At 43.4% G+C, this 13,716-nt stretch overlaps 2 protein-coding genes across 4 annotated transcripts in view; one reads left to right on the forward strand and one right to left on the reverse strand.

Moving 5' to 3' along the window:
• Positions 1-10,235, reverse strand: part of ANKIB1 (ankyrin repeat and IBR domain containing 1) — a 171,257-nt gene extending 161,022 nt beyond the window's left edge. For all 3 annotated transcript variants that reach the window (XM_054020473.1, XM_054020474.1, XM_054020472.1), the window contains exon 1: positions 9,874-10,235. The gene's annotated coding sequence lies outside the window, so the exon portion shown is untranslated. The remainder of the gene's footprint in view (positions 1-9,873) is intronic.
• A 117-nt stretch (positions 10,236-10,352) lies between these two features.
• Positions 10,353-13,716, forward strand: part of KRIT1 (KRIT1 ankyrin repeat containing) — a 62,815-nt gene continuing 59,451 nt past the window's right edge. The window contains exon 1 of the mRNA XM_054020476.1: positions 10,353-10,442. The gene's annotated coding sequence lies outside the window, so the exon portion shown is untranslated. The remainder of the gene's footprint in view (positions 10,443-13,716) is intronic.

Consider the following 13,716-nt stretch of genomic DNA (forward strand, 5'->3'; position numbering starts at 1 on the left):
GGCATTGATACAATTTATAAAATATATCTTAAACATAGCAGTTCCATATCATTATGACAAAATTAAAGTACCCAAGAATTAAAACATTACAAGATGCTATACATATATACCTATGACTGGTTAAAATAATGTATTTGCATATGAGTGTGTGATTAAATATGCTATCATAATGCATACGCACATGGAAACATTTTTCAAAACCTTGCACGTCAACTTTAATTTTGGCATTTCCAGACTTCTGTGGGATTAACCGTATGACCTTAGCATTGTATTAACTTTTTTTCCTTCATGTAATTATTGTAAGGTTCAGGCTGAAGGATGAGAGGAAGGATGATCTGGGATAACAGGCTAGTCCAAATGGACTGCAGCTGCAGAAGTGCTGGGAAAAGAAATCAGAATTTCATCATTTCTCAAGGAAGCTATTTTGTAGGTTGCCTTCATCTGAAATTCCTAGACATTATCTGTAAATAATATACAAGTTAAAATCAAAAGAAAACTACATTTACGTTGAGGATATATACATAGATAAAAAGACAACTTAAGTTAACACTCAAGTTCAAAACTTTCCCCATTAATTTCAATGCAGAGCGAACATCTTCCTCCTCTAAATTTCTCTTATTAGTATGATGGTTCCTAACCTATAGAATGGACTCCATAGGGGGACACAAGACTGCTCTTGCGGGACTCTGAGGTTCCATCTGCATGTGACTGATGACATACCTAAGCCTTATGGTACTGGTGGTAAAAAATAAAATAAAAACTTCCAACCAACAAGCTTCTTCTGTTTCAAGAGGTGCCTTTTCCCCCACTCTGTTTCCAACTGGTCCCTTGAGACTGGGGCACCAGGTTAATGGAGCAGCAGGAGATAACAGCAAGGAAACTGCCATATACTCCTGCCTACACTGCAGAAGTGCTCGATTCTGAATGTGACAATATTCATAGTTGTTCTAATCTCTTAAGGCCTGAAGCAAAGCCATAGAAATTAATGGAAAGACTCCCACTGACTTCAATGGACTTAGGATCAGGCCCTTAAAAACACTAGGAAGCCATCTCCTATCCAAAGGAATATTTCTTGACTGGGACACTTTCACAATATTCTAGTTCAGCCTTACAGACCTTTAAGTGGTAGTTAGCAATTTCTATTTACAACATAAGCTCGATTTAACAAACATAAGTCTTTTGAATGACCAGTTACACAACTCTATTTTTTTACTGACACAAAATAAATAAAGCACATAACAAAAGTGGCGCCAATGAAGAACAAGTAGATATCCCTTGACATGACAATGCCTTCAGTCCAATGAAAATAGCTTTGCAGTGGTTTGAAGGACAAGAAAGCAACCTAGTGCACCATACACAACTTATGCACCGTATCCACTATAATTTTGAGATGTTCAATTTTATGAACTTCTAAATCCCTAATTATGTAGTAAAACAGGGGTTCAGCTGTATTTGTATCTGGTATTTTTGAATTAAACTACTACTAATCAGGTTAAAATTTAGAGGTTTCCATTTGCTTTATCCTAGAAACTCTCTACAAAATAGATTTTTGGGATGACTTATTTCTTGGGTGAATTGGTTAGAACTGAAACAGAAGTACAGGTTCTTTCATCCCTGAAGGCCCTTACCTATATAGATATATTTTTTTTAAACACAAAGTCTTGTGGAAGAGTCCTAATGCTTCTTTCAGGCTGCTTAAAGGAAAAAGTAAGCTGTGACCAGCTACTATCTTTGACTGCAGTAGTTCAAGTTCACTTAAAATTCTTTGGGTCTTTCAAACCTATATCACTGTTGGAGCCTGTTAAAAGAAAAATTTCTGGACACTAGTAAAAATCAAGACTTGTAAACCTTACAAAATAAACTGACATTTAAAGAGTAAATCCTTGTGGATCATCTTTGTGTCCAAATTTCTCAGTCTTTTCACCAACAAGAGCTATATGATACCTCCAGAATGCTAAACTCAGAATGACTCATGATCTACATTTTTAACTGTCATCAGCAATTATGACTGACAGAATCCAGGGTACTCCAGCAAATGTAAGGGTCTACACATATAACCACGCAGACTTGGAAATATCTACGTTATTACATTTTTAACAACAAATTTACAATAAAGTAAGTGCTAGGTGGTTAACTACAGCTTAAAATGCACATTTTGTATAAGGAGAATGCACTATTTGACTACAATGTAAAAGTCTCCATTCCACGTGCTGTGGTAAATGTGGCCTTTGCATCAGAGTCTTTTTATCTCATTAAGACGTATACAGACTTGGTATATGTATGCAGAAGGCAGGCATATCTAGTTGTCCCAATTCTGGAGGGGATTTAAAGAAGTTAAGTTAAGTTTAAACCTATTTATATAAAATTCTCAAATTATCAATTACCTTGACATCTGACTCCCAATACATTCATATACATAAAAGTGTGTGTGTTCTTATGGATGCATATTTGATATCTTGGTGACATTTTATATAAATCATTGTCACGGAGTGACTGGCCTTTTAAATGGCCACACCTGTAATACACTTAGCTCACCTCCCCAAGTGAAGTAAATAATCAAAGCCACATAACAGTCCAGTCACGTGTCTAAATCATGACTTTTGGGGAGATAAAAAACAGAAGCCTCTGGAGAACCAGAAGAAAGAGAGAAGGCAGACAGCCTGGAGAGGCACATAGCAGGAGGAAGTCTGCCTGCAGCAAATCCCAAGAACAAGAACTGTGGATTCCCTTAAAGCAAGATGAAGGAACAGAGTGTCCTGCAAGGGTGATTGGGAAGCCCCAAAAGGAATGGGTTTGGGCCTAAAGGGCCAAGGGAGACAATACTGTATAAAGACTTGATAAATTATACCCTCAAGAAGGAGGCTAATACTTCCAAGAGACTGTTGGTGTCATTAGGCATAACCCTAGGTAACTCGGGAGGGTGGAAGACCACGAGTGTCGATGAAGCCTTCCTGCACTAAGCCTAAATGAACCAAAGTCCTTCCATGTTTAAACTCTAAAAAAGCCTCAAAAGCCAGATGCAGAAATTGGAATGTGTAGTAGGCAGTTATCAGGTGCAGCACCGCTCATACCGGTGCCAAGCGGTAATAATGAGGCCTGCGTACTTCTGGCTGAAAGGCAAAACAACAAATCAAAGGAAAGGGACAAGATAATAATTCAGAGAAGTTACTAACAAGCTGGACTTATAGTCGCCAAGATGTTTTAACTGCTTAAATGTAATTGCTTGCTACTTGCTTAATGTAAACTATTATAGGAGAAGGGAGGGGGAAGGGGGGAAAGAAGGAAAAAGCTTAGCTGCAAAATGTATAAAAAGAGAAAAGCTGCTTATGATGGGGTGCTTGATCTGAGACGTGCCAGTCTCCTTGCACCGCTTTGAGATCTCAAATAAACTTTGATTGCTTCTCCACGCTGGTGTGTTCATTGGCGTGAAGCACACCGGGCAACGAACCCCGCTGTTGCTTTCCTCGGGCACTCTGTGTCGGCAACAAGACAATGCTGTGAATAAATTATTGGGAGACTCAGGAAGAAACTGAGCGCAGGGTGCTGTGGCGTGAGAGGGGGTGCTCTCGGATGGCACCCTCTCACAACTGGGACCAACAATGAGATGACCAGATCCCCATCCCATCAAGGAGCAATAATTGAGCAAAAAAAGGCACAGACCCCTTCCTTTGCTGTGAGACGTTCACCCTCCTAAGATGACATATAGAGGGGTAGCAACGACCCTGGGAGCTCCATCTCCTGTTTTGTTAAGTGCCCAAGTAGCAGCCACAACACAGAGGCAATCAGGTGACTAGAAAGGATCAGCCACTGTACACATTGAAAGGGAAGACGGTTTGGGATCCCGCCAATTGTGTGCACCGACTGTGAGCAAGAGGGACATGTTGGATGGGTCTGCCCCTATATAAACAATGACTAAGACATATCTGGTCTTGCAGTGCACTCAGAAAACTGGGGAGGACCAGACTAATACTGTAAAGATACTCAGTCATGCAATGGACGGGCCCAGGGTACTGCAGGGTCTAAACAAAAGACTACTTGGACCAGTCTGGGGCAAGAAAGAGTGAAGCCTAAGGGGCAATCTATTTTGGTTGTGGGAAAGTAGAGCATATATAAAGGTGTCCCCCTGCTAAAAATTTGGACTGTGGATGAAGGACTGTAGCTATGAGGAAGATAGAGTCTATAGGAACAGACAAATAGTCAAGGAAACATACCCAGTGTGTAAACTTAAAGGTGAGGGGATGGCCATGGGTTTCAAACTTCCTGGTAGCTAGGGGAAATTCCCTGATGTCAAAATTTTGGGGGACCTTGAATAATTTCTTAAAGGAACCACATCAGACCACTCAAGGGGCGGAAGGGGGAGTTCTACAAGCTTCCCTGAATGATAATAGAGTTCCTAAATGGGGGATGCCAAAAAAAGAACTTGATTCAAGGGATCTGAAAGGCCAGCGAAACACTGGCAACAAGAACCATACTGAAGTCAATTTTACAAACTGCAGGTACAGATGCGGTCTTTCTGGAAAGAATTAGATGATCAGAAAAAAAGTTCATGAGGCACATATTCAAGAAATAAGATGGAAATGCTCCAAAACTGTGGAGGGGCTGACTGTATAATGGGAACAAACCAAACGAACAAAAGACGACCCCATAGCAGGGATGGGCAAACTAAGGCCTGCGGGCCACATCCAGCCCGCCAGCCATTTTAATGTGGCTCCCGAGCTCCAGCTGGGGAACAGGGTCGGAGGCCATCCCACACGGCTCCCAGAAGCAGCAGCAGCAGCATGTCCCCCCCTCAGGCTCCTACGCGTAGGGGCAGCCAAGGGGCTCTGCTCCAAGTACCACCCCTGCAGCTTCCATTGGCCGAGAACCACGGCCAATGGGAGCTGCAGGGGCGGTGCCTGTGGATGGGGCAGCACGCAGCAAAGTCACCTGGCTGCACCTCCACATAGCAGCTGGAGAAGGGACATGCCGCTGCTTCCAGGAGACGCTTGAGGTAAGCGCCACCCAGAGCCTGCATCCCTGAGCCACCGCCCCACGCATCAACCCCTTGCCCAGCCCTGATCCCCCTCCTGCACTCCGAATCCCTCGGTCCCAGCCCGGAGCACCCTCCTATACCCCAAACCCGTCATCCCCAGCCCCAACCCAGAGCCCTCAACCCCCCCGCCCCGCACCGCATCCTCCAACCCAACCCAGAACTCCCTCCCACACCCCAACCCCCATTTTGTGAGCATTCATGGCCCGCCATATAATTTCTATATCCAGATGTGGCCCTTGGTCCAAAAAGTTTGCCCACCCAACACCAAGAGGTGTAGCATTTACATGTAAACAACACAGTTATATAATAATTCCATGGACAAAGGTCTGTCATCCCTGTCAATTTAGGATCAATCACAAATTATAAGAGAACTCTACAGATTTAATGTTGTCATGCAGCTGCTCAGCTGAGGTAGATGCTTGAAGAGTTTACTAAGAACTAGGCATTAATCAAAGATACATCTATTACAGCACAATAACCCATTATCAGTTACTACTATATTTTCTTACTACGATCGTCCCTCAAAATTCTGAAATGTTAGAATTTCTCAGTCTTATAATTTAGGTCTTCGTTCAACGCAAAATGAAATAAGATTACCACACAAGGCTACTTTAAGTAGTATTACAGTTTAACACAAAACAGGAGAAAATTCAATGTTAAGATCAACATTCCAAATTATGTTTAGAATTAAAGGAAAGGAAAATCACCAGTCTCTTTTATTTGACAAAAGTTTACGTAGAGATGTTCTGATGGTTTGATTCAGGTGAGGATTGGGTATCTTTAGTTTATATATATATATATTTGAAAAACCCATTCATTTTTTAAAACTTACACTGCTACCTAGATATAACGCGACCCGATATAACACGAATTCGGATATTAATGCGGTAAAGCAGTGCTTCAGGGGGCGAGGCTGCGCACTCCAGTGGATCAAAGCAAGTTCAATATAACGCGGTTTCACCTATAACGCGGTAAGATTTTTTGGCTCCCGAGGACAGTGTTATATCAAGGTAGAGGTGTATTTCCAAATAAAAGTGTTAACACTGTAATAGACTGCTGGAGCAGGAAAGGATAAAGATCTCACCAGACCACCTTTTGACATTGGCACTTGGGACTTCAGTTTTTTCTTGACTTGGTTAACTATTTTTTGTTTTAATCCTTTTGTGATGCAACTCACACCCAACTCAAGGTCTATGATGGGGTCAAGAGAATCAGGAGGTGGGAAAGGAAAGCATTGTTAACAGAGTACAGAGGGAGGATTGGGGACAGATGGGCAAAAATGAAGGATAAAAAGGGAATTTAAAAGGTCATGATATTAACAAGATATATGTATGTCACAATTTACAAGCTAAGTGAGTGAGGTGTGTTTATCCCTTCTTCCTCACACCCACATTTTGACTTATTTGACTGAAAGCACCTTAGGGCTGGGACACATCTTATTTAGATGAAGCACTCCACACACTTTGAGCTTTACACATTAATAATGTAAAGCAGAAAAATACAAAGACTATCCCTCTGACACTGTAGTGATGACAGGTTGATATACTCAATGAGAATGGGAAACAAAGAAAGACGATGCCACCAGCTCCATTTGAAATAAAAATAAGAGCTAAAGAAATCTAGTAATTTTTATTAAATAAAATTTCTAAAAAGAAAGCATAGAACTTAGTATTTATTTTCATTTAAAGTCTTGCAACATTAATGATACTTACATTTACAATTTCAAAGAATTCCAGGGGAGCAGTGTGGCCAGATCCCATACAATATTTGGAAAGTTAGAGGCTATCAGGCAGCATTCAGACATTTGAAACACTAAATTCTTTATCATTTTATGTCAGTCTGAATATTAACTAAAGAGCAACCTAATGGAAAACTCCAAAAAGCATAATATTTATCTTTCTTTGTTCTATATCATTGTTGTATAATAATATATTTGCTGTAGAATTAATCACCATCTGCTTAATCCCCACTTGAATTCATGACCCTCTATTTCACATAGCTAATCAGTCCCTCAACAGAAAGTCACACGCTATCTAGAAAATGTTATACAGTTACAACAAATCTATACTGACTTTAGCATAGGGCACCTGAAACCTTGAAGGTACCAAGACAGACAGGTAGAGGTAACTGTCAATGGTCCCAAGTCAACTGTCCAACAATCACACAAACTTACCAAATCACCAACAACATGCCCCTCCTGCTATACTACTGACCAGTGCAAAAGGCAACCAACAGTCCTCCACAACAGAGGAGAAGAAAACGGTGTTGCTGCAGATAATAATTTGGGTGAAGAATCAGTTAAACTGCCTCACGTAATAAAGAGCAAATAAAGAGAAATACAATCTATAAGACAGAAGTACACTAGGTTAAAAAAAAAAAGTTTTTATTTAGAAGTTTCCCCATTAAACAATGGCTAATATCTAAAGGAAGGTTATTGAGTACATTTTAAATCTGACCTTTTTTAGTTTGCTGTGTCAATAAAGTTGCATGTTCCCCAGAAAGAAATCAAGTGTGCGACACTGCGCGCGCACAGAATTTTACAGACGAACAAGTGACAAAACCATCGTCACAAGTAACTTATGACTGAAGGTCCTGAATTTGCAATTTTATTTTATCTTTACTATCAGGCATAACAATTATTACCAGTAGGCTCACTGGATTCTGTTTACTAATCTGTAATTCTGACCACATTAGTGAATATTATCTTAAGAGTCTTTATTCATGGTGCACTGTTTTGACACTATATACAAGAGGATGGCAACAAATGAGATAATGGCCAAGTCCTCTCTTTTACATATTACTTCAGATATTTTAAACATTGTAATTTATCATTAAGTATGAAACACATTTGATATACTAATTTCAATTTACAACGAAGTAAGCAATTTAAAGCAACAACATTAACTTCCTAAATTCCAACTCCTTGACACATCATAGGTGTGAGAACAAATTATTCTAGTACAGGAGCACAGGAAGGTTTAGGATAAGATTCCAGAAGAGACTCCTCCTCTCCTCATGCGGCTTGCTCTTTCCATGCCCAGAAAGTCCTGCTTTGAATTATGTTGCCTCATTCCCTCTGTATACAGTCAGCTGCTGTACATGAACCCCAAATGAACAGGCTATGTAGGTCCGTAAAAATTGTAGTTGGAAAATATTTCTTGTTTATAGGTAGCAATATCTTCTTTCAGAGAAAGAACACTTACTACTTTTCCTCAAATACCTAAGAGAGACTAAGTCCTCAGAGTAATGCACTAACTACTATTTAAAAACACACACCAAGGAAAACCAATACATATATAACGTTTTCACCCCTCAGCTCGCAGAGAGCCAAGAAACTCATCAGTTCTACTTCATTAATCTGCATAGAGAGTAATACTTGAGAAAAAAAAAAGTCTCACTCCAGTACCCACATGGAGACCTGCTGAAGCCAATGTTGTTCTGCATGGATGCAGGGGTTCACTCATTTACATTCAGTTGCAGTATCTAAACCTCATTTCAAACCAAACTACACTTTCAAAAGTGAACAAAGGGCATTTAGTGATTCTGTATCCTTGATTGGGGGGGAGGGGACGCAAACATCAATGAGTATGGTTCTACTTTATTTTAAAAAAATCCACACACTTTCTAATAAGGAGGTTTGAATTTATGATTTAAATGCAAATCAAGGGCTCCTGCAAGCACTTATGCACGTGAGTAATTTTACAGGATCAGGGCTCAGTTTTGTAATGGAAAAAATATTCCAATCTGAAACGCCGAATACTCAATTTCAGCCTAGAGTGATTGTTTATAACCAAGCTATACATCCTGAAAATAGGGTTATATCAAAAGGTTCACAACTATAATTATAGCTGCACAAGCCTCCCCCACTCTCTATTATAATATTCCTCTTTTGTAAAAATTTCCTAAAGTCAATGCAAATATTTGTTTTTAAACAAAGGAACGGATACCAGGCCATGACAATTCAAGTTTCTTACAATTCTGTGGGTACAACAAAACTACCATTTATATTTCCCTTCTTGTCTTCTTAATAGTCTCAAGGAATTCACAGTGCAGCACCCAGAAAAACAGAAATTGGTAAGTGATACCTACATATACCATTCAACAGAGGAAAAACTGAACACCCCCACTTCTTTACCCAAGAAATTTCCAAGTAAACAATCCACCACACATTGCCAACCCTTTGCTGTCTCATGAATTACAAGCGACTAAAACTCGACGTGGAAAGTCGTAATGGGAAGTGCAATGGATTCCTCATAAGCAACAAATGTTGATGCATGCATATATTATATAATGCCCACACCATATATTGTCCATAGTCTGACACACATGCCTTAAACAGCTGAGGTGTCTCTTGAGCCTCCCACTCTTAAGGCTTCACCAAAATCATTTACACTGGGTTCTTCAAAATAGGGCGTGTCAGACCAGTTAGTAATTAGCCTAACTCTGTGGTTTTTGGTCCCAGAGGGTAATGTTTAATAAGCACTACGCGTACAGTAGATACAGGCGCACATACTGCCTTTCCGATCGCTTTTGTTTTGGTGGCAGCCAAAACCGAGTCATCCCTAGAGCCGCCTCCTCTCTCCTCTGCACTGGACTCCTCAGCAAATCTCCGCTGCCCTGCTGCATTCAACATTTGGCTCCAGTTAGCTGCCCCACCCCCGGGGATGCCAAGGGCTGCAGACATGCGGAGGAGGAGGCTGTTATCTGTCTGCGGCGCCTTTGCTCTTCCCCCAGCCCACTGCAGCACCCGAGAAGGGGCGGACCCCCCGCGTCCCCCGGCACTCAGGCGGCACCGGGGCCGTGCCTGAGGGAACACGCCCCCGGCACAGCGGGTCACTCACCGGCTCCTCAGAGGGTCTCTCCCCTCCGCTTCTTGTCCCCGCATCCAGCACCTCCATCTGCCCCCAGTCCGGGGTCCCCCGAGTGAAGCGCTGGCTGGGGCGAGGAGCGGGGTCTGGCCGCGTCCGGGGCTTGCCGGGGCGGGGAGCGGGCTCTGGCCGGGCTCTACGGCGGACGCTCGGTCGCTGCCCTTTGTTCGGCGACGGGGCTCACGGGCCCCCGACGCGGCTCCCCCTCAGCTCAGGCTGGGCCCTCCTCCCGGCGCCTCCCTCCCACTCCGCGGCGCCTCACGCGCCGGCCCGGCCTGCAGCCCCGTCCCGCTCAGCTCGTGGCCAACTGCCGACGCCAGCGGCAGCAACAGCAGCTCAGGCCGGCGACCCGGAAACTCATTGGCAGCAGCCGGGGCCAGCGGCGCCCGGACGGGAAGCGGATCTGCCGGCCCAGGGGGAGGGATCTGGGCGGGGCCGGCTCGGTCTGTGCCTGTGCGGAGCAGGGGCAGGTTTGGACCCGTGCCCCGCGCTGGAGGATGTGTCCCGGCTTCCCGGGAGGAGGCGAGTCTAGACGCCACCCGGTAAGAGAGGGGCGGACGGAGCCGAACTCGGGCCGGGGCCGCTAAACAAGCAGCTCAGCCGCGCCCCGTTGTCTAATGGGGGAACCGACCTGAGGAGAGGGGGCCCGAGCCCCCCATTCTGGCCCCTCCCCGGCCCGGCTGTAGCCACCGAGCATCAGCTCCTGTAGCTGCTTTGAGGAGGGGCAGAGCTCAACAGGCCAGAGAAAAGTTTGGGGACCATCTCCCAGCCCGAGGTGGAGGGAGAGGGGACGGGGTTAGAGTGTCTCTTCCGCGCCTTCGCCTTCCGGGACAGGGGAGATGTTTCCCCACCCAGCCCCCCTCCACAAAGACCTCTTTCCCGGGACAGCTTTTAGAGCGGGCTAGCTCATGCTTAGCCTTGTCTCGCCTAATGGGGCTTGGAAGGGCCTGGGGTGGGGTTTCTCTGTGTGCGTCTCTGCCCCTTCAGGTGACGGGGAGTGGAGTTTCCTCTGCTGTTCGCTGTCTCACTGAAACAATCGCTCATCTCAGTTCTGCGCAGAGTTAAATTTTCCTTCAATTCAGTGACTGCATTCGCTTGTGACATACACTACCTGTGCTGTGTTATAGAGACCTCCACTTCATTGTTTTTCTGTTGAGTGCTCCCGCAGTAGCTGTAGAACACTTACACACTTATGTAGATCCTTCTGTTGGTCTTAAAGGTGCCACGGGACCCTCTGTTGTTTTTTACAGATTCAGACTAACACAGCTACCCCTCTGATACTTGATATGTAGATCCGTTATCTTCAGTGGGGCTGCTCACGTCAGTAAGAAATACTTGCTTCGCTAAATGTTTGCAGGATCTGGCCCTTAACTAATCGCTGTGTGCAGATTATCTCTGGTTAAACTATGGGGCAGTGTGCGCAGCACCGAGGTCTGAACGAGGAGGAAGTGAGGTATTCTGTTCTCATCTCCGATTCTCAGAAATGATGGGTTTGTTGTCTGATAGAAAAGATAATGGCGAATGTATGTAGTTGCTTACATACATACAGTTGGATGCCCAAACCAATTGTAAATACAAATAAAAGGAGTTTCTATGACACAAGTCAAGTCAGAGGGATGTGTGTGTGTTAAAAATTATATTTTAGAAGCTAAAACCTAGAAGTAAGTCTTTGGAGGGAGCTCCGTAGAATAATGTAGTATGTACTTCTTCCTTCACCTACTATTCAAATCTCACTAGTAGCCAGCAGCTCTGAGGTGAACCTTGGCTCTTTTTCCTCTTTTGGGAGACCACAAAAGCAAAGACTTCACTACAAAGAAAGGATGGGAGGTGGTTGGGAAGGATCAAAAGACCTTCACTAGAAAACAAAGCAATTTAAACCACCAATTTTAATTGTGAGTTAAATCAGCAAGCCTTGACTTCAATCATCAATTTTAATCTTGTTTTGCATGTGTACTTTTTAATTATCTTCCTAAAGGTTGTTTCTCATTGGTTAGTAACCCTTAAAACATGTTGATTTGCAACTAAATGTAGTCTTTGCACTAAATTTGGTCCTTCGTTTTGCTAATCAGGAAGATATGCTATATTGATAGACATTTATTTAAGCAATTAAGCTTACATTTATTCAGATTCTTATTCAAATGCTTAACTTTTACATTGTTTATGTTAAAAAATAGTGAATAATGCATTCCTTACTTTGGTGGTCCCTAAACTTTTCAAGGTTGCACCTCCCCTTACCCCTGTCTGCCCTTGGCCATGGCTCGGGGGTGGAGGGACACGGACAGCTGTACGGAGACCAAAGCTGGGAGCGGTAGCCAGGGCCAGGAATGGAGCTGGGTGGTGCTCCTTCCCCCGCTCCTTGTGGGGGCTGGCGTGGGCCTCATTGGAAATTCAAATCGAATTAAATGCACAAAAACTGCATTTTAAAATTGTATTTATTAATTTAATAAAACTACCTTAAATATATTGGGTATATAAGAGAAAAGGTTTATCAAAACGTGTTGCATTTAAAACTAGCTGATTTATTAAACAAAGTAGTGAATTAAACTGATTGGTTCTCTTTACCATTGTCCTTCAGCATTTTAGAACCAGTAGATCACATCCTCTCTCACCTAGTTTTTATGTATAGATTGGTAGAGGAAAACAAGGTTTCCTGCATTTTCAGCTCTCAGTTGGTTTCTTAACTTTGAATGAACTAGTCATTGAACTAAGCTAGTTTAATAAACTGAAATGAAGAAAATATTCTCTCTGGATCTGCAGCAGATGCTACTGCTGTCAAAAGGTGGTTTACACAGAGCTCTTCTTCAGGTTTGGGAAATGTGCTCATAGGCCATGTCTACACAACAAAATTGTCAACTTAAGTTATGTCGACGTACAACCACCACAGTAATTAAATCAGTGTTGTATGTCCACACTAGCGCTTTTTGTTGGCGGTGTGCGTCCTAATCCGGAGCGCTTACACCAGCTGTCAGTGTTGGGCACTGACAGCCAGACCCCGCCGCCCAGCTCCAGGTACCAGCCCCAGGCAGCAGGATTTGGGGTGCCTGACACCAGAGGCTGGTACCTCGGTCAGCCACCAGAGGCTGACAGCCAGAAGAGTCAATGCAGCGTCTATACTAACACTTTGTTGACCTAACTATACCGACCTAAGTGCTATGCCTTTCATGGATGTGGAGTTATTAAGTTGGTGTAGTGGGCGACTTACAGCAGCAGGAGCAGTGTTGTAGCGTAGACACTTAGGCCTTGTCTACACTACCACTTATAGCACTTAAACTTTCTTGCTCAGGGGTGTGAAAAAACACACCCTGAGGGATGCAAGTTTCAGTGCTGTAAAGTGGCAGTGTAGACAGTGCTACAGTGCTGGGAGCTCTTCCCCTTGCGGAGGTGGTTTTATTACAGTGCTGGGAGAGCTCTCTCCCAACACTGGAGCTGCAACTACACGGCCATGTAGTTGGATGGTTAAAGCCACGGCAGCACTTTAACATTGGCTGTGTAGACATACCTTTACAGAGTTAGGTCCACGTAAGCTGCCTTATGTCAACTTAACTCTGTACTGTAGACCAGGCCATAGTGCCACAGCTAGATATAAGGGGGGGAACAGATTGTTTGTTTAATTAATGCATATTTCAGGGGATCACTTAAGGTGAAGTGACCAATTAACACTTTTCAGGTCATAGAGGAGGAGGGAAGGGAGAAAGAAAAAAGACAGATTGGTGGTAGGTGGGGTTTGTTAGTAGGTTATAGGTTGTTATAATAAGCCATAAATCCAGTTTGTCTATTCAGTCCAGGATTTTTAGTGTCTTGCAAATTTATGAATTT

Source organism: Malaclemys terrapin, chromosome 2 (genome assembly GCF_027887155.1).
Source record: "Malaclemys terrapin pileata isolate rMalTer1 chromosome 2, rMalTer1.hap1, whole genome shotgun sequence".
NCBI lineage: Eukaryota > Metazoa > Chordata > Testudines > Emydidae > Malaclemys > Malaclemys terrapin.